Raw genomic sequence first — 22,768 nt, 5'->3', positions numbered from 1 at the left:
CGTGAGTCCGCAAATCTCTGAGTCTGCTGCGACTCGTCGAGGGAGCCGTGGGACTCGCGGGAGCCGTGGGACTCGGAGGAGGGGCTGAGTCTGCTGTAGATTCGTGCATGGGGACGAGTCTGCGGGATCTCTGGATCTGCTGCCTGCTATATGTTACGGCTCTGAGTCCTCGTAGGCTACTGGCAGTGTTGGGAAAGTTCACTTTCTACATGAACTAGTTCAGTTCACAGTTCACACATTTTAAAATGAACTAGTTCAGTTCATAGTTCATAATTCAAAATGTTGAACTAAAGTTCATGGTTTCAAAAATGAACTAATTTATAGTTCATAGTTCTTTTTTCAATACGTTGCTGCGAGCTATTATTTGTCTCCTGTACGATGTTAATGGGCCATTTCAATTTTTACAATATCCTCAGAGGGCCGTACAAGTTATTGACCTCTGCTTAAAAAAACTAAAATCACAGCCCATTCATTTCATTCTGTGCAAAGAAAAAGCAACCTCTTAATCCAGATATCTCACCATGACTCGCGTATGCATGCACGTGCACGGTGTGGCGTGACCACCAAAACAGAAAGATAATTTATGGACACAAGATGTGTGCAAATGTATTTAGTTTCCTATCCATGTGAACATGGTTTAAGTGGGGGGGACCTAACCTCCTCTAGAGGGGTCCGGGGGGCATGCTCCCCTGGGAAGATTTGTTGCACTATGAGAGCAACATTAGGAGATCTATGGACACATCTCTCAACACCCAAACAGAACTGTAAGCAGATTTTCTTTTAATTTATGGATATTTGACAAATCACTACCCTTTCAAACTGTATTCTTCTTTATTAATAACTGTCATATAGTATTTTATACCTGTTTACTTTATTCTCTTATTTTTTTTAGAACTATAATGATCATATAAAGATGTGCCTTTACCTCACTGACTGTAGACAAAGCTTCTTATATTCGTTAGCATAGCTAGCTAACCAGATGCTAATTATAACAACACAGTTATTGACTGTCTGATCAGTATGACAGATGAGCAGATCGCCACTGGGCTTTCAACTAAAGACACAGACACGCAGAAACTGCGGCATGTGTATGGACTTATCGGTACTGCAATTTCTGAAGTGCTGGAGTGGCGTGGCGTGGCGTAGGGAACCTCCGGCCCACCCCTGCCGTAGAGTCTCACTCTGAGCGAGTGCTGCTGCAGCTGCTCTCGGCTTCGTCCATACTAATTAATTCATTCATTCATTCAATGCTCGCCGGTTCCGCGGTTCCACATTGTTTGTTGTGAGGAGTCTGATATATTTAGTATATTTATATTTTAGTGCGACAGCCAGGGGTGACAGGCGCGTACGCGTCACAGGCAGCTTGCTGTTGCCAGATTGGGTGGTTTTCCGCATTATTTTGAAGCCTGTTTACGGTGTGTTTTAACTGGGTTTTCGGCTGAAAGGCATATGAAATCTGGCACACTTTTGAACGCCGTTATAATACAGTGCTGAGAATGAACGCACTTTTGAACGCCGTTATACAGTGCTGAGAATGAACGCGTTCTCAATTACGTTCATCTAGCGGAAATACAGTACGTTCAGTTCACGTTCGCCCAAAATATGAACGCGTTCATGAACGATCGTTCATTGAACGCGTTCAGGTACATCACTGGCTACTGGTCTCTCTCGATCATTGACCTGGATTCACGGATCCCGCGATTTTTCCGGCTCTAAATTAAGTTTCAGTGTAGACTTCTAACAAAATGGTCATGTTGTGCAACAGTCTCCTGTAATAATATCTGCATTTCCAATAAGGATCTTACTTGGAAACTCGTTTATTTTGAACATGGCACACAAAAAGAAACAAATGATAGAAAATTGCAAAACAGTTAGAATATATAAAATGTAATTATACTATTATTATTATTATTATTATTATTATTATTAAATGAAAACACAATTGTGCAAAATTAGCTTAAGTACAGGAACATATTAAAATAACTATATACATATAATGCAAAACACTTATTTTTTAAAATGCACACACACACACACACATGTTTTATTAAAGCAAAAGACACTGTGTAGCGGAGGTTAATGTAACGTTAGTTTAATATGCTGGTTAAATGCAACAACTTTTCGGTTTCACCGGTAGGATTTCTACGGTCTTGAGAGGCTTCTCAATACTCAAATTTCCCCTCCTCGACTCCCCTCCTCGACTCCCCTCCTCGACTCCCCTCCTCGAGACTTAGACCCGCCCACAGGAGATGCGAGCGGAGGACCGAGGAGGGGAACCGAGGAGAGAGGAGGGGAAGCAGCAGACGTTTAAAGAAATGAGAACTCCTCTCCTCTGAGCGGTCATATTAAAGCGACGTCCGTTCATTATGACGTGGCAACAGCTGCATCAGCTGTCGAGTGTTTTGTCATATTTTATAATCTCTGTTAGATCAGCTGAACATTGTTCCCCCACATATTTTATTTGAATTCATTGAGAGTGCGGTATAATGAGACAATAACAGGCTACAGATGCGGACACACACACACAAATATATGTATATAAATATATACAATTTAAAGTATGAGAGCACTCTCATAATAACGTAACACAATCAGAGACTGGATATACCCCCCCCCCCCCCTCTCTCTCTGGTCGCTGAAATGGGGAATTGAAATTACGGGCCAAAAGTTGTATTTGCAAGTATTAAAAGTAAGGACATCAAACCAACTGAGACCCGTCTGTCCGCGGCATCTGCGCACTGTACAACACACACCTACACACTGTACAACACACACACCTACACACTGTACAACACACGCACCTACACACTGTACAACACACGCACCTACACACTGTACAACACACGCACCTACACACTGTACAACACACTGTACAACACACGCACCTACACACTGTACAACACACACCTACACACTGTACAACACACACCTACACACTGTACAACACACACCTACATACTGTACCACACACACCTACAGCTGCTAAAGCATAATCAGGCTACAGCCGTTGTGTATTTTATTATGTGAAGCACTAAATGGTTTTAGAAAAATATGGACTCTTTGTAGATATCTACTAAACTAAAGCAAATAAAGAGAGTAGGCCTGTTATACTGAGTGATATATATTTTACACACTGCTCTGCTTTCTGCAGGACCTCACAGCTGTTCTCACTGTAAACATCGCGTTGCGATGAGAGCAGGTTCTCAAATAATATCCAGGGGATGCATGCAGAGCTGTCATTGGCTGAGATAAGTCCGGCCGTGCGTCACGCCTCCACCGTTCCCGGAAATGCATCCGCGGAGGAGCCGTGGAGGAACCATCAGTGTATCCTCGGTTATAGCTCCTCCAGAGAGCCTCCTCGATGCTCGATCCTCGGTCCTCGGTGTGCATTTAGAGAAATGAGACGTCCTTCAAAATGGCGCGCTGAAATTCATTTCCGGGTCACTACCGGAGGACCGAGGAGTCGAGGAGTCGAGGAGGGGAAATTTGAGTATTGAGAAGCCTCTTTGGTCATGCTGACTCATATGACTCAAATGACTCAAATGACTCGTATGATCCGGATCTCTTCAATGATTGACTCAGAAGACTCCGAGTCCATAAAATGATCCGGATTTGCCATCTCTAGTAGAGACTAGAGAGAGCTGTCAGAGCGGTTGCTCTCAGAAGAGCAGCATTGGGCGGACCAGATAAGAACCAGAGAAGAACCAGTTAAGCACCAGAAAAGCACAAGAATGGTTCTTGAACCGGTTTGGTTTATTGGCAGTTTGCAAACCACTTAAGAGTACTGGAGTGTGAAACAAAAGCTATTGAGTCAGTGTTGTGGTGCTGTTGCTTTGGTCTGGATCTGTGAGCTAACCACGCCCCGTTCATTTGCATATAAGGAATGGAAATGTCTCATCATGAAATACAAGTCACCTGAAATAAATAAATGCGTCATTATGAAATACATGTCATATGAAATAAATAAATGTGTCATTATGAACTACGAGTCTCTTGAAATAAATAAATGTGTCATTATGAAATAAAAGTCCCATGAAATAAATAAATGTGTATTTAAATGTACATGTATACATATGTATTGCCTCATTTATTTATTTCAGAATTTATTTCATAGGCATATTTATATATATATATATGTATTTATTTAATTATTTATGTATTTATTTATTTAATTTTGGCTTTTTTTTGGCAGCCTGGCCACTTCCGCCGTGAGTGCCCGCTCATGGAAGTTGGACAGCTGGTCCGGGTTGTGGGACCGCCGGTGTCCTCCCCAGGTCCCGAGGGTACGTACAGTACCGGTATGTATACAGGGTGATACCAGAGGTAACCGAATATTTTCCGTCCATGACGGATTTTTTTTAACAATGACGGAAAAATCTGAAAGCTGTCCGTCCTTTTGACGGCCTAGTGGAACTTCTGGGTGGTACACACCAGGCTCTGATGGACACTGATGAAGTGGCCACGGTGGGGGCCGCGGAGGTCCCTCCGCCCCCGCCAGCGGTTCCAGTGGGGGATTTCCCTCTTGAGCCTTCAGCACGGCTTCGACCAGGTGGTGAACATTGATGGCTCCCAGCTACACCCAAACGCAGCACTCACTTACCCACACTTTACTGTGATTTGAACAGGCTATATTGTGTAAGCCGTGACACACAAACAGGAGAACTAAATACCCAGTTGTTGGTGCCAAAAAGCCGTATGGAAACGATTTTTCAGGCGGCTCATCATAAACCCATGTCAGGTAATCTAGGGTATGATAAAATACTACACTGGATAATTGGCCAGGCATTCGCGCAGATGTGAAGTGGTGATGTGCATCTTGCCGTGAATGTCAGCTGGTTGACCTGCTGGCCACCCCAAAAGCGATGTTGCGCCCCCTACCATTGATTGAGGTGCCTTTTGAGAGAGTGGGTAATGACCTCTGTCGCCTCCTCCTCCTGTTTGCTGGTTATTATGTAAATTAGCTGTGTGGTTGCTTCAACGTCATTGGCTACCATCTCCTGGTTCCGCCTCCGAAGATACTAATTGGAGCACGCCGGGCTCGATGCGCTCCAATCCCCGTGCCATCCCAGCGCACAACTGCGAGAGATGACGCTACAAAGCCTGGGGACAGCTATCACTCAGGAGGCTCTGCTGCGATCAGACGCCTCACTCATTTTGCTCCTGTGTCGTGGACACGGTAGACTTAAACTATTAGAACTTGTGTGGTCCGTGTTTAGTGTTGTGTGTTAGCGTGTTGATATATGTGCTTAGAGTAGCGTGTTGATATATGTGTGTAGAGTAGCGTGTTTTGGTTTCCCTGTGTTAGCTGCATTTCCCTGTGGCTTCCTTCCATTAGTAGTGATTAGTAGTAATTAGTAGTGTTTTCAGGTGTGGATTTAGGGTCACTTTTAGAGTCCTCCTTCTGTTTAGCAGTTTACCTGTGCCCTTTTGGCTCTTTAGTTTGGCTTGGGCTATATTTGCCCTCTTTTGGTTGTACACCTGTTTGTTATTCCATTAAACCCTATTGTAATTCATTACCAAAACCATCTGGTGTGTGTTGCCTTCCTCATCCCTAGTGGGTTCGTAACATACATGGGGGATCGTCCGGGATATATTCACCTGAATCCTGGGGAAGTGGGTTTGGTGGTGACGATTGGGTAAAACCTTGAGTGCAGTTCACCTGGGTATGGCATCGTTTAATTTGAAGTCCTTTTTAATCAGTCCTTCAGTCAAGCAACTAGATCAGTGTCTTAAAGAAGACCTGTTAGAGATTGCTCAACACTTCAGTCTCACTGGGGCAAAGCAGTTATTAAAAGCAGAGTCACTTAATAACCCTACACCTGACGAGATAAATGACTGTTTTAAGCCCTTCATATTTGATGGGTTGATATCTTTAACTGGTAGGCCTACCGATCAGAGACCTGTGTGTATACTGCGAGACACTGGAGGTGCACAGTCTGTGATAGTTGCCTCTGCTCTGCCACTTTCTGACCAGTCAGCCTGTGGTTATGGCTCCATACTATGTGGCATTGAGATGGATTATGTTCCACGGCCCGTACACACTGTACATGTGCAGTCAAGATTAGTCACTGTTTTTTCCCCTGTTGCTGTGTGTCCCGCGTTACCTATACAAGGTATAGTATTCTTGATGGGAAACGATATTGTGGGTGGTAAGGTGACTCCTGCACTGGAAGTAATGGACGGCCCTCGGTCCGCAGGGTCACCTGAGGTCATAAATACTCACATTTTCCCTAGTTGTGCAGTCACATGTGCACAGGGGCGTAAGACTGACTCAGATGTGACATTGTCTGATACTATGTTTGTGCCGATGCTTCCAGATGAAGCTGTGTCCGAGGAAAAGCCAGAAGATGTGGCTTCCCCTTCTCACGAGGATGTCGCGAGACCAGCGCAACATGCCGGCTCAGACACGCCTCCCGCCAGACCGACTCTCCCGGTAATCCGAGAGTGTCTGCTAGGCTATCAGTTAGTCATCTTCGGTCTATTGTTAGTCTTACGGTATCTTGAGATTTGTGTGGGATCTAGCTTTTGGCTAATTGTGATGTGTATTTGCTACGATATCTTCATGTTATGGATTCGCCTGTACCGGCACCGTGAGCGGCTCATGCAGTGGGCTCTGATCGAGCGGGACTACCAGGTTAGATACCCGCCATATAAAAGGGCTCAGAGAGTGTATTGGCTGATGATATGTCCAGGTTGGTTGGTGTTATTCGTGTGTGTGTGTTATTAGATAGGATCGTTAGTGTGTGTAGTTTCACAAAACCTGTGGGTTCGTGTCTTAAGGGGGGGGGGGGAGTGTGACGGATGTCGCCTCTCCGGTCCTGTTAATCCTGTTTGCTGGTTCTTATGTAAATGAGCGTTGTGGTTGCTTCAACGTCATTGGCTACCATCTCCTGGTTCGGCCTCCGAAGATACTGATTGGAGCACGCCGGGCCCGATGCGCTCCAATCCCTGTGCCATCCCAGTGCACACCTGCCAGAGGTGACGCTACAAAGCCTGGGGACAGCTATCACTCGGGAGGCTCTACTGCGATCAGACACCTCACTCATTTTGCTCCTGTGTCGTGGACACGGTAGACTTAAACATTAGAACTTGTGTGGTCTGTGTTTAGTGTTGTGTGTTAACGTGTTGATATATGTGCTTAGAGTAGCGTGTTGATATATGTGTGTAGAGTAGCGTGTTTTGGTTTCCCTGTGTGGTGTGTGTTGCCTTCCTCATCCCTAGTGGGTTCGTAATCATGTGCATTGGAATATTAGACCAGAGTGCACAGGGATATCGCTTTGTCCCAGTAGATAATGCATCACGGTATCCTGAGGCAGTGCCGCCGTGTAATATCTCTGCTAAGAGCGTTGCACAGGCATTGTTTCATATAATCTCCCAAGTCGGGATCCCGAAAGAGGTCCTGACTGAGCAGGGCACTTCATTTATGTCACGCACACTACGTGAGCTGTATGAACTGTTGGGCGTCCACTCAATCCCGACTAGTGTTTACCATCTCCAGACTGACGGCCTGGTGGAGCGGTTTAACAAAACACTAAAGAACACGGTTCGTAAATTTGTTCATGAAGATAGCCGTAATTGGGATAATTGGTTAGACCCTCTGTTGGTTGCAGTGCGGGAAGCAGAGGTGGGAGTAAGTCCTACATGTGCAAGTCATGAGCAAGTCTCAAGTTTTAACCTACAAGCCCAACCTTTTTTGAACCGAGAGCTACTTTTAAAGTTGCCAGTCAGATCTACCAGTCCAAATAGAGAGGCATAGCCATTACTGACAGCCTACTACCAGGTAAATACACACTTCTACTTGTATAAAACTGACCTTTGTACGATTAATACCTCATAAAATACTGCAGATCCTTTATCTTAGTATTTAACTGAAGTTACACAACAGTGTTGTTGATACAGAGTTGGAGTTTATTCACACGTCACAGTGGGTAATGTTTTCAAGAAACATTGAACAGTGCTGCCACATATGACTCAGGAAAAAAAGAAAAGACTCTGAACCCTTTCTTTGCCATTATATAACAATAGTTTTGCTACAAAAGTATAAATTAGGCTTACTAATAAGACAACTCAGATCTGAAGCTACACAGGAATCTGCTGCCAAAGTGCAATACATAAGACTAAATTAATAGAATTTGTTGCATTTTAGTAGATTATAAAAAGAAATGCCTTTAAAATGGGATGCAAGCAATAGTTTCTTAACCTGAATTGATAATAGACTATAATCAATTTAAGTTTGCATTCTTATACCATTTTGTACAATAATTATAATGACTAAGTTCAAACAAACTAAAAATCACAGCTGATTAATAACGGTATCTAACTTGAGTTTTTATTATATCAAAAACCTGTTGAAATGCTTCTGTTATTTTTACTGTCCCCCAAAAGCACGTCGCAGCCTCCAGGAATGCTTCTTTCACAACTTTGCCGTCTTTGAAAGACTTCATGTGTTTCGCAAGAACGTGACTGACACGATAAGATGCTATGGGAGCAGCCTTGCTCTTGTTGTTGGGCCTGGTGAAAATGGCTGCTGTGCTAAATAGCTGTCCTTTCAGGCCCCTCCCCTTTTGGGAGCGTAGGGCAGAATCAGGAGGGAATTCCGTCTCGTAGCGTTTGTGCACTGTTTTGAAATGCCGCTCCTAAATTACCCTTCTTCGATAAAGCCACGCTCGCATTGCAGATGAGACAGATGGACTTTGAATTGGAATAGATACAAAAATAATCATCCTCCCACTCCGAGTGAAAATGATATATTTTGGGCTCTTTTGCTTCTGCCATAATTGCGGTCTTGTCACTCCTGTTGACACGGACACAACACACTCTCACTCCCTAAGCGTCCAATAGCGACGTTTGGTCAGTGTCCGTGGCGTCCAATTGTGACGCTCCTAGGCTCCTTCAGCGTCATAAAGGGACGCAAATAGCTTTCAACTGATTGCAATGCGTCGGGATTTGACGCTCATGGAAGCACGGCATTCGTTTATGCCGGCTGCCCTTAAAGGCAATGTGAGCATCCATTCCCATTGGATAACGGAGAATTGTACACCCGGAAGTAAGTACTCCTCTTACTGTCGATTGATTTTACAGTGATATCTGCACTACTCATCGACTAAAAAACACCAGATTATCCTTGTTAATTACACAACATTGATTGGTTTAAATTGTGTGCAATGCTTTTGTATTTTTCCCCTTCGATTCGGAGAAACAAATATGTTTTCTGAGTAAAGGATGGCAGAAGACACTACACTACCCAGAATCCCCAGCTATCGTTTGGCCTACACCATGTGCTCTGTTTGACAAACCCCGTTTTTTCACCATTCATTCCGATGGCTGGCGTCTATGTCACGTGATCTTCAAATTTCTCCCTGCAGAAAAAGAAAACATGGCCGAAATTCGTTTTATTCTCGGTAGAAAAGGTCTATTTTAAAGTTAATTTGGCCATTAAAATGCGTTTTGATGTCATTTGATGCGAGAAATATGAGTTGTTATTTCAGATTATGTGTGCAGTGGATGTACATGATCTTTAGTTTGCTAGTTATTACGAAGATTACTTCAGGAAATCGCAACGTTTTCATTGTTACCAAGGTGGTTGCTAGGGACGCTGCTATCGATATTATTTCTGTTATGTTGTGTAACTGTTTAATGGTGTTATCTTTATTGCTACCCCCTTCCCCGTCAATGTATAGTGTTGGTCCACAGCCTAAACATATTAGTTTAACAAAATCCGCATCTAAAGATAGCTTACGTTATTTCCCCCCTGTGCAATTCCAGTCTCACATCTCAGAGCACATCGTCATTAACAAATACCAGAAACAGACCAAAATAATAATAATACCTTATTCCGAGTGTGCTTGCTTTTCTCTTTGAAAGTCATCACATAACGGCATTGTAATACACGGTTCGGCTGCATTACATATTACATATCTGCCGTAGTTCTGTATTTATAGAGCCCTGAGGAGAAGACAAACATGAGGAACTGAAAACGTGACGTGGATCATAAATATATCAGCCATTAAACAACATCTTACATTTCTTTTCACACAATACGTCTCCTTGCAGTATCAACACCAATTCGGCTCACTTTTATATTTGATCCAATTGGTAGATAGGCTGTATTTACACCATAAAGGTGCACAGATGATATAAAGAGACACCTGGTGGTTAAAGCATGTTATTGAATTTCAATATTTTTATTATTAGATATTAATACGATCCCTATAAAGTATATTCATTACTCGTTATTCTCTACTAATTGTTAATTAAAGACTGTATGTAATGACTATTTTGCACATCCCGTTCAAGATTTCAAGATGTTCTAAGGTTTATTGACATATCATATAGGCCTACACAACTGTGGTGTAGTTCTGCACTGAATGAAAAACTTGGGTCGCAGGTTCCTCAACAGTGCATTACAAGACATCTATCAATATTTGTGCATACCTCCAGCAATGTTAACTATGTTGAAGCACTTATTTTAACTGATATTATACATAATGTATTATACATATAAGATGTATGTAGATATTTCATCTCCGGCCTTGTCAGGTATTGAACAATCAATAAATAAAGAACACAGAATTGTTGAATATAAAACACAGAATTTATGTGATTATACTAAATGATTTTCAAATAAACACAACTGCATATTTAACTGTTACACATGCTGATGTAACGCAAATGTTCCAACTTGGGATCAATAAAGTATATCTTATCTTAAGCTGATCGATGGCTACTGCCATATGTGCACAATGTGCCTCTGAACCTTGACAAGTGCATGTTTCAGGCTTATCAATTAATGTAATGTAATGTTATCACAGGGGTCACACACATAAGACCAGCTGTTAAATAAAGCTCTTCTGACCTTAGCTGGCATGTGGGTATATATATTAATACTGCCCATATTGGGCACAAGCAATTTTCACCCATTTATTAATTATATGTTTTAAATGTGAGTGTTTCCTGTCCCCTACACCTCCAGGGATGTACACAGTTTAATACTGGCAACTTCTTATTATGGGAAATACGAAAACGTCTTTTAAAACTACAACTCCCAGTAGAGACGTGCCATAGAGAACATGTTGCGAAACAGAATAGCCAGCATGTGTAGTTCGGGGTACGGGGTGGGGGAGGGGGGACGCGGTGGACCCGTTCAAATCCAGTTTTGGACAGTCTGCCGTGGTTCCATCCCATTTCAAGTGCTGTTCGAGAATCGGCTTAACCCTCGGAGCACACTCTCCAATCACAGAGCTTGAGGACTATCACGGGGTTTGTCAAGAGCACATGGTGTAGTCCAAACGATAGCTGGGGATTCTGGGTAGTGTAGTGTTCTGCCATTTACTCCTGGGAATGGACGCTCACATTACCTTTAAGGGCAGCCGACATAAACGAATGCCGTGCTTCCATGAGCGTCAAATCCCGACGCAGATGGGAATACATTGCAATCAGTTGAAAGCTATTTGCGTCCCTTTATGACGCTGAAGGAGCCTAGGAGCGTCACAATTGGACGCCAGGACACTGACCAAACGTCGTTATTGGACGCTTAGGGAGTGAGAGTGTGTTGACGGACAACGTCAGCGAAATATTGCCCACTGCCCACCAGCCACGCCCCGACACATGGGGTCACGCCGGCCAATCACAAAGCTTTGATGCATTCAAGTGCATTATTCTGGCACAGGAAGATTATGTTATAGGACATAGTGTTAATTTTGTCAGCTATTTTTTTATTTAGTTTTAGTCTTAGTCCTGTGTTAAATTTTCTTTTTAGTTTTAGTCATATTTAGTCACCTTCATCCTGTTTTTATTTAGTCAAGTTTTAGGGTGTGTTCACACCTAATAGTCCGCTCTCTGGTGCGCACCAGACCACAGTTTGTTACATTGTTTCATTTTTCAGAAGGTTCGGTTTGCGTTCACACTGGCAAAAACTCAAAGGGACTATAAACTTTAAACACAAGTCATGTGCACGGAAATGCTGTTCAACCATTGGTCAGACATTAAGGGGGTACAAACGCTGTTAGTCTGGAGATCAACAGACATGATTATATAATCAAAAAACGTCCGTTAAAAAACATCCCTCCGCTTCACGTCGGGCTCCTGATCAGCCTGTCGGTGTTCTTTTCCTGCTTATCCATGAGACGTCCTGCAGAGGAGGGGCGTTTCACCAACGACAGGTGTTCTAACTTTTATGTAGCTGACGGAGAATTTTTACTTTACACGATACTGTTCAACACTTAATTCTGCTTTACTCTTTAACTAAACAACCGCGGATGTCTTGAAAGACTCTTTCGCTAAAGATTTTTGAAGATATCCGCGTTCTTGTGACACGTACATACTGCGCTTCCTATGTTTTGGTGCGGACTGCGTTCACACCAGTAATGCACCGCTCCAGAGTTCGCAAGCAAGCGCTCCAAGACCACCCATTTTAGCGGACCAGAGTCCGGTTGTTTAGTTCACTTAAGAGGTCTCGGACTGCGTTCACACCGACCCAAATGAACCGCACCAAGCGGCTAAACGCACCAGGGTTAGATTCAACCGGACTATACAAGGCAGGTGTGAACGCACCCTTAGTCGACTAAAAGTCTGAGCATTTTAGTCTTATTTTAGTCGACTAAAACAGTAAACATTTTAGTCAAGATTTAGTCGACTAAAAGTCTGAGCATTTTAGTCTTATTTTAGTCAAAGAAAACTAATTATTTTAGTCTACTTTTTGTCAATGAAAACTGTTGAGTCTTTTTTAGTCATCAGATTATATAGAACATTTCAGTCAAACTAGTCTAGCCAAAACCAATAATTTGTCATTTTAGTATATATAAATAGGATTATATCTTGTCCTTATTTGATGAAAAACACAGGTTGAATGATTAAGCAGCTTTGCAGAGAGTATCTGGTCAGGTTTGTGGTGTTTTTACCAGCTGTGTTATGGCCACATTGCTTCCCTTCTGATAAAACAATGCATTCGCTTCTTTTTCTCTGCCTCATTGTAGCGAAAATGGGCCCAAATATCACATTGTTTCTTTCTCCCAAGCAGTGGTGGCTTTAGACTTTTTCGTTGTCAGTCATTTTGACGGACAGGATCGTAACATTTCTGTCATAATCCATTATTATCCGTCGAGTGCACAATTTATCACTCACTCGCGCTGACGGGGGGGTATTCGGTTAACGCGAGTGCGACCACTGCTCCCAAGCCCTGTTGTTGCCATTTTATTTTCTGTTAAATAAGGTTAGTTAGACCATGAGTTAGACCCGAGTCTTTCACGTTAACAATGTGCCGCTGCCCGGTGTAATTCAAATGTACCACCGCGCGCAGCACAGACACACACAGCTGCTGCCCTGCCAGTGCCGCAGCACCGGAAATAGAACTGCTGGGAAAAAAACTAACTATGAGAGATGTAACGTTATCTTTGATAATATTTCGTCTCCTCATTTTTCGTCAACGAAAGTAAAGAGAGATTTTGGCATAGTTTTTATTTAGTAAACTACATTTTCGTCTCGTCACTTTTCGTCAACGATATTGCATGATGATTTCGTTACAGTTATTGTTTATTGTGCCGCCTCGTCATCGTCTCGTTTTCGTCATGGAAAAAAAGGTCGTTGACGAACATATTTCGTCATAGTTTTAGTCAACGAAATTAACACTAATAGGACATTAACGATAAAACAGAATATTGTTGTTCTATTTTTAGACACATCTCGCGATCGACTGGTTGGGCACCCCTGATTTACACTGAAGACAGAACTTAGGCTACTGCTGATTTAATGTAGCGGACAGACATATCATATTGACATGCTTTGGTCATCCTTTGAAGTTTAATTAATTAGCTGACTATAATTAATGATCAGGGTTGGGAAGTTTACTTTTTTGAAATGTAGTAGGTTACAGATCACTAATTACCCTGTTAAAAATGTAATAAGTAATGTAACTGACTATGTAACTATTTGTATTGATATTCTAATTCATTCCTGAGACTGCAGCCTCCGACGCTGCAGCTTCATACTACTTCCTTTTCCACCAAACCGGTTCCAGTGCCAGTTCCGGGCTACAGCCTGATTTAGCTCTGGTTCTTCCTGTTTCCACTGCAGCGGAGCCGGTTCTAAGCACTGAAAACCGGTTCTTAGCTGGCCCCACTCGGCTGCCCGGCAAGAACCAAGAACCAATACTTCACGCCGGTGGTGGCTGGCCCATAGGGCGTTGATAGACGCGTTTATGAATGGACTGGCAGATCCCATAAAGGATTGCCTGGCTCCGTTGTAATTACCTCAAGACCTGGAAACATTCATTTCCATGGCCACTCAAGTGGATAATCGCCTCAGAGAGAGGGAGAGAGAGAGGGGCGAGCCACACCTCCAAGCCACCAGGGGCGTTTTCCTGGGAATTCTTCCTCATGAATTCTGCCTGTTTCTGCAACTCCAGAAACAGCGCCTCTACAAGCATGGGAGGAACCCATGCAGCTGGGAAGGACCAGTGATTTCCCCAGAGGAAAGACAGCGCCGACTACAGGAGGGAAGCTGTTTTTACTGTGGACGTCCGGGCCACCAGCATGCCGCATGTCCGGGAAAAGGACAAGCTCTTTTCGAAATCCCGTTTGTGTCTCCCCACTTTACAAATATGTTTATTATTTTTTAACACAAGCCGTCATCGCCACGGAGGAGCACACAGCCTCTGTGAGAGAGCGAGCGAGCGAAAGAGAGAGAGCTAGGGAGAGCACACCTTTTGTCACGATTCTCATGTTATGTCACGTTTGTAGTTTTGTCTGTGTTGGTGTTTTTCTTGTCTTTGGGTTTCCTGTCTTATTGTGTAAAGTGTTCACCCCCGTTTCCTGCCTGTCTGCTTTCTGTCTGTTTCCCTCCCTGATTACCCGATTGTGTTCACCTGTTGTCCTTGTGTTTCTCCTCCCCTGCCCAGCTGTGTCTTGTTCTGTGATTACCCTTCTGTGTATTTAGTCTAGTCTTCCCCTGTGCTCCATGTCGGTTCATTGTTTCCCCTCCATGTTCTTCCACGGTCTGTGTTCCTTGTGTTGCTTTGGATATTTTGGATTCTGCCTTGTTCAGCTTTATTATTTAATAAAGCTCGCTTTTCGTTATTCTGCATTTGAGTCCTACCTGATTCACCCATTCGTAACACCTTTATCTATTTAATATAGATAAAGTAAGAAATCATTCCAATGTGTACTATAGGACAGTAAAAAAAACTGTTTAAAAGGGGAGTGATTAGTAAAATATGCATACATAAAAAGAAAGAATGCTAACTAGGTAACATAAGATAAGAATAAACAAGTTTAAATGATTTGTTATCGGTTATTTGTTACCAGATTGATGCCTTTAACTTCAATTTAAAGAAAAACATCTTCCCGGGTGAGGGTGTGAGGTCATCACAAATAAAACAGGTTCACATGGATAGGATACTAGATAAGTGTGCACACTCATTATGTACATTACACATTTTTCTTGGATTTGTTAACACTATAGTCCCTAATATATTTGTAGAAAGGCAGGAAATGGAATTAAATCGAGAATAACTGTCAAAATCAATCATTTCTCTCACACTTGTATCACTTTCCAAAGTCCCCGCCATGTTTACAATCACAACTGAATATTTTTTAATTTTTCATAATTAATTAATCAATAATTAAAATTATTTTAGCCATGAACAGGCACAATGATATGTAAGGAATGAAACTGCCATTTCATTTTGGCGCAAAAAAATGCACTTCACTGGCACTTTAAGACTATTCCTTTGGTCCACCCCATCAATGCCAGCGCATAAGATGGCAGACTAATGTGTCAAGTCACGGATCATACTGAGCCCGTTCAGGTAGTGATTCAGAATCATTCAGAAATGTTACAATTTAATTTATTCAATTTTCCTCAGCACTCACTTGTATTGGGATTCCCCTGGTTAAAAAAACCACAATCCACACATGGATTGGTGCTCAGGCCAAGTTAAGGGATGGGGAGGGGAATGTGAGCAAAATTGTAGTGTTCCTAACTCGCCTCGCCCTGCTATAACGCAGACCCCGGCGATCAGAGTTAATGACATTTTCTCTCACTGAACCTCTTTGAAATGCAATTGAATGCCCCTGCATTATAGCGACAACAACAATAATAATAATAGCAATAATAATTGGGAGGGGGGGCGCGGCTGTTCTTATGTTCTCTGAGGGGAGGCTCACCTTCCCACAATTTGAAAACCCCTGCTTTAGACAATAAGAAATATAAAGTTAACCGTTGAGTTGCTCAGTTTTTTTAGATTGTCAATACTATTACTGTATAACTAATATATCAGGTTAAGAGGCACATTCAAATCAAGATTGGTCTTTAAATACATTTTGTCTTTTGAATTGTTTGTCTAAAGTCAAGGATCTAGAACTGGTACTTAGTTTTAATGATACAGTCTGGTTATTATGCTGTTTGGAGGAGGCCTCACAGGTAAGAGCACTAACTAGCTACCATCACATGTAAATTAGCTTGACTTAAATGTATTAAACGTATAATTAAGTGATATCAAAATATAAATAACTAATGTCATGCAAACATATTAATATTTGATATTATATATTATATATCGGGCACCTAGTTAGGATGCCACCTGGGCGCCTCCCTAGGGAGGTGTTCCAGGCACGTCCAGCTGGGAAGAGACCAAGGGGTAGACCTAGGACCAGGTGGAGGGATTATATCTCTTCGCTGGCCTGGGAGCGCCTTGGGATCCCCCAGTCAGAGCTGGTTGATGTCGCCAGGGAAAAGAAAGTTTGGGGCTCTCTGCTGGAACTGCTACCCCCGCGACCCGACCACGGATAAGCGGGAGAAGATGGATGGATGGATTATATATTATATATATTGATTCCAGTGTTGAATTTAGCACAATTGAATACAAACGTTAAGGGATTTTAAGATTCTGAAGTATTATGCTAAAAACACAATAACTTGGATTATTATTTATAGTATGCTGAATAGTTTCATGTCCGCTTACCTTAGAAACGTAAAATGCACTGGCAGTGTGCAGATGGGGAGCATGTTAGCTTCAGCTAGCTCTGGAACTTCCAGCTAGGTGGCAGGAGGTCCCGCCTCGACTCAGCCTCTTTGCCCTTATTTGGATCAGTCTGGAGCAGGCAGGAGTTAGACTCTGACGTCACTGTCGAGCCGTTAGTGGCCGACACCGCCTACTTTAGGCTTCTCGGCAACTCTGCAGAATCCTATGGGTGACGTCACAGACCCTACGTCCATTTATATGTATAGTCTATGGGCAAAACATATACAAAAACTGAAATGTCCTATGTGGATCTCCAACCCACTCTCTTCAGTCTGCGTACAAATGTCACGACTTTACACATTGGAAATGCGTGCCTTAGCGTATCATCTTGTCTTGATGATAATAATAATAATAATACATTTATTTTGGGGGGCGCCTTTCATAACACCCAAGGACACCTTACAGGGTTACAGATTTACAATTTACATTTACAATTTTACCTTACAAATTAAAACAGTGGATTTAGTGAAGTATCAGCCGGGGTAAGACAAGACAAACAACAGGAAATTGACTACAAAAAGACACAAAAGGACACAGGTTACAGATTATAAAGAAAATGCCAGTTTGAACAGGTGGGTTTTGAGTTGGGTTTTGAATGTTGTTATGGAATCAGACTGTCGGATGTGTAGTGGCAGGGTGTTCCAGAGTCTGGGAGCCGAGCAGCTGAAAGCTCGAGCACCCATGGTTTTGAGGCGATAGCTTGGGACGGTGAGAAGTCCTACGGACGAAGAGCGGAGGGTGCGGGAGGGGGTGTACTCCTGAAGGAGGTCAGAGATGTAGATGGGGGCAAGGTTATGGACAGCTTTGTATATGAGTAGAATGTTTTGTAGTCAATACGGTAGCGTACAGGAAGCCAGTGTAGCTGAGTGAGAATGGGGGTGATGTGGTCGGATGAGTTGGTGCGGGTGATGATCCGGGCAGCAGAGTTCTGGATTATTTGCAGTCTATTGAGGAGCTTGATGGGAAGGCCAGTCAGAAGTGCATTGCAGTAATCAATCCGGGATGTGACGAATGAGTGGACCAGGATTTCAGTGCTGGGTTGGGACAGAGATGAGCGGAGTCTGGAGATGTTCCGAAGATGAAAGAAGGCGGTGCGGGTGATGTTTTTTATGTGTGGTGCGAATGAGAGGGAGCCGTCCAGAATGACACCGAGGCTTTTCACTTGGGCAGCGAATGGTATGGGGAAGCCGTCGATGATGATGTTTGATGCTGGGGTGATATGTGAATTGGTGAGGGTGGATTTGGAGCCGATGAGCAGGGCCTCAGTTTTGCTACCGTTAAGCTTCAGGAGGTTCCTGCTCATCCAGCTCCTGATGTCCTCAAGGCAGGTGGTGAGGGAGGTTGGGGGGAGGGCAGTGGTGGGTTTGGAGGAAATGTAGACCTGTGTGTCATCGGCGTAGCAGTGAAAATTAACCTCATGGTGACGGAGGATTTTGCCCAGGGGGAGGAGATATATGATGAATTGGAGTGGACCCAGTACTGACCCCTGGGGGACACCCAGTGAAATAGCACTTTCTTACGAAGCTGCGATAGGCCAGATGCCTAAAACGCCTATAAGAGGAGGAATGGATGATAACATATATGTGCTGTCCTGTTTTTCACCCTCTGGCTGCTTGAACTGAATTTCCCCACAGGGATTAATAAAGGTCATTCATATATAGCAAACCATTATTTGATTTTTCATCTAATACAGTAGTAGTTTATTATAGCTAAAAATAACTTACTCTTCTTCAGTTCTACGCCTCAAAGGTCCATAATCAAACCGATAAATATTGTGGAGGGTGTAGGGATTGAGGCAGTTTGGTTCTAGTCCGGGGTGGTCAACCATGCACACAATGGGTTCTGGGACTTGGTGCATTCGTGTTAAAACCTATAGGAGGATAAGATATTTGTAACATAATACGTTTAGCAATTAAATCCAACTATGGCGAGGTTTACAAAATAAACATTCAATTACTATAGAATAAATAAAAGGCCTCCTCTTCATCATCATCCTCTTCATCGTCCTCTTCATCCTCAGATAAACACCTTTTATTTTTAGCCTGATTCCAGTATTGACTTGACAAGTATGTATGGTGTATATAATGTTGTGTGCAACTGTTGGTGTTTTTGTATCTGTTGTGGTAACACCCTGTTTTGACCATAATTCACCTTTGGTATAGTAATAATAATAATAACTTAGATTTCTATAGCGCCTTTCATGATACACAAGGTCGCTTTACAAGGAAGAACAGGAGTAAAAACAAACATAACAATGTAATAACATGTTGCAACACGGACCCTTTAGTGTGTGCTCTTAGGTTTAGCTTGTCATTCCTAGCTTGTCAGACAGAGCAGACATGTATTTTACCTGATTCTAAACACACCGCCCCCGACTCCCTTTCATCGGCACTACACTGTCACCTTTCTAATCTCCCTGCAACAGAGGTTTTCCACCTCGGTAGGCATTACTGCGCAGTTTCCACACGTGCACCTAAATAACACCAGTTGGAAAGTTTGGTTAGTCAGCGGACACACTTGTTACTGTGATGTAGATAAATGATGAAGTTCTAACATTACATCTGAAATGTAGCAGCTATACAAAATTAAAACGTTCCACTGTGAAACTGCCTGCTGTATTCTTGTTTGGGACGGTGGATCAGGTCCATCACGGTCCGTTTCACTCTCAGGGTCGGACTCCGGTTCGTACATATATGGCTTTACTGACGCCATTTCATTTCTGCTACTCCGCTCAGAGCCGAAAAAACAACATGGGCGGAGCTCTCTGGTGGTTGACAAATCAGAACAGAGGGGCCGAGCTGACCAATCGGAGCACACTGGGCTCACAGGGAGGGGGGGCAGGAGCTCCATCGAGTCGTTTAGCACAGGGAGTGAAAACTCATACTATACAGAGATAATGTATGAGAAACCAATCTGAGTTTGGAAAATTGCACAGTATTTTTCTATTGTAATATCCCTCAACAATGGAATTATGATCAGTGGAAATGGCCATGACATGTGACCTTTAAACAGGGAGAGGGAGGGGCAGGATCGGGTTTTGTCCCACATGGCTCTAAACAGCTCAATAGGCACACTGTATTAAAGACACTAATTAGAAGAGCACAGACTAAAACAGCAATGTACAGACGAATCAGAGGATTAAACATGATCTTAAAATATATTTTATATATATATATTTTTTTTGCTTTTTTTTGTAATCATTATTTTTAATACTTTCTGCTGACACTAGGTGGGGCTGTGCCCCACCTGCCCCTAATGACCAGTCGCCACTGCACATGATGATGGATTACTGTTCCACATTTTTCCCACTAATTTGTTTTACAATTAGGCCAAAGGTAAAGAGAGACATTGATGATCTTGTGTCCTTTTTGTTAGTACGTGGTTCCATTTTGTCTATATGGCCTTGGACGGCTTCACTAAGAGTCACCCAGTTCTGCCCTGCTAAAGTCCGGCTGTGTGCAGTCACAGAGATGCTATGGCTGCTCAACATGACATTGATGGTCTGGTCCAAGAATGGACACCATTTCCTGCTCCCAGAGAGAATGACGCTCCTCAAACTGAACATTACAGCCGTTGATACTGTCTCACGTGGGTCTGCTCCCCCCACAGAGCCATGAACTGAAAGCTTGACATCTGCTTTGAACACATGGAAGCCTCCCTATCACAACAGCACCAACCCTTGGGTCAGTCAGATGGAACTAACGGCTTCACTTAGGGCATTTGGGTCAGAAATATGACTCTCGTTACCACAAAGTGGGTTGTTTATTTTTTTAACGCTATTCATACTGCTATGCAGAGGATGCCTGTAAGTTGGCAAGCTGTTAAAAGCCTCTACTATTTTTAGTATAGGCCTAATGTCAGGGGCCTCTTACTGTCTAATTCTGCATGTATTCATATAATTATGGACAGTGTTTCCACCTGGTAAGACTAGAGGCTGCACGAAACTCAGGCTACAATACAACCATTATGTTCTGCTCTAACGATTCAATTTATTGATTCTACATCAAAACAGTTCGTTTTTATTGTTTCCAATGATAACGTCACCTTAAGTGGAGGAATGCAAACCTGTTTTCAAATGTAAGGTTTTGAATTTGTTTGACATTTCTCAGTAATGACACCCTCAGACGCCCACTATCATTCATGCTATGCCTTCAGTGGTAACTCAGATGTTAAGGGGGTTGAAGCTTTTCCTCCTGCATCGGCTATGCTTTGTTTTTTCAACAAAGGTATGCATGCTCCTGCATAATATGTTTCTCACAATTGTTTTTTGTAAGCTACGCACAGGTGATACTGAGTCTTCTCGGGTAATGGATGATGATCTATACCATGCTTACATGGACTCGTATGTTTTATTTAATATCTAACATAAGTGAGAGAAGAAAGAGATGGGGAAGTGAGAAGAGAAAGAGATGGGGAAGTGAGAAGAAAGAGATGGCGGAAGTGAGAAGAAAGAGATGGGGAAGTGAGAAGAAAGAGATGGGGAAGTGAGGAAAGAGGGAGATGAGGATGAGAGAGAGATGAGGAAGAGAGAGGGATGAGGAAGAGAGAATATAGAGAGATGTGGAAGAGAGAATAGAGAGAAGAGCGAAATGTTTTATGGAAGAGGAAATGTATTTCTGATAAACTAATCTTTTATCAAACGGTAAATGGTGAATTAATATAACATTTAGAATCATTGAGAAGGGGTTATATCCATAGGGACAAGCTCACCTTTAACTTAAAATAACATTTATCTGCTTTGGACTGATGAGTATATGATTCTTGCATGTTAAATGACTAACACATACCTTACATTTATGCATGTGCATGTGTCAAGAAGGCTCCCAAATAATTCTGAGGGGCCTATCCTATTTTTGTAATTGAATGATAATGTGCTAATCCATTACCTTGAGTTGTCTTCACTCAGGAAAACATCCCTATCAACCCTATCAACCTATGTTAACCCAATAACTAGGACAGCTCTGAAGGCCAAGGGTAAGAGAGAGAGGATCACACTCTCCGGTTGCAGAGAGCACCCCAGCCACGGGCAAGGAGGCACGAAGTCGTTCGAGATGAGAGGATTCTAATCTTCAACTTTCTGAGGAGATGGGATGCTTCTTCATCTTTCTGCTCAGGGGGCTGAAGCAAACAACCCTGCAGGACGAGCGAGGGCTTCAGAGGCTTCTATAATACAAGGTTCCTTGTTTCTTGGAGGAGCAGATGTCTTCCTAACCTCTCCCATCACGGGGGGGGGGGGGGGCATCTGGATGTGCCACTTGGAATAGGCAATTGCACTGCTCTCAAGCAGATAGCAGACAAAATGCAGGCAGATGAGCCTCCATTTCACTGGGGGGATCAACTACAGTGCTCACTGAATGAGCCACACAAAAGCAGAGCAATTGGGGGGGTTGAAATATGGCGCTCTAAGAAGAGTTTTGAGCCAATCAGCACCTCAGTGCTAATCTATACAGTATCAGGATGCCTTTACACACACCAGACATTCTGTGTCATAAAGAGAGGAGGAGAACGAGTCAGGAGGACATGTTCTTCCAGCTCTTGTACAAAGATAACATTTGAATTGAATGACCAGATGTTTACAGATGTACAATTAATGATTGTTTTTATATTTCCGATGTGTTAAATAGTGGTGATAAATACATTTTGTCAGATCAGATAACACTTTCACACTAAACAAAATAAATTAATTGATATTTTCAGATTATAAAGGTATTGAACAATAAGATATTTCTAATATTATAACAGATAATGTTA

This window comes from Pseudochaenichthys georgianus, chromosome 16 (genome assembly GCF_902827115.2).
Source record: "Pseudochaenichthys georgianus chromosome 16, fPseGeo1.2, whole genome shotgun sequence".
NCBI classification, from domain to species: Eukaryota; Metazoa; Chordata; class Actinopteri; order Perciformes; family Channichthyidae; genus Pseudochaenichthys; species Pseudochaenichthys georgianus.
This window is presented reverse-complemented; position numbering follows the sequence as displayed.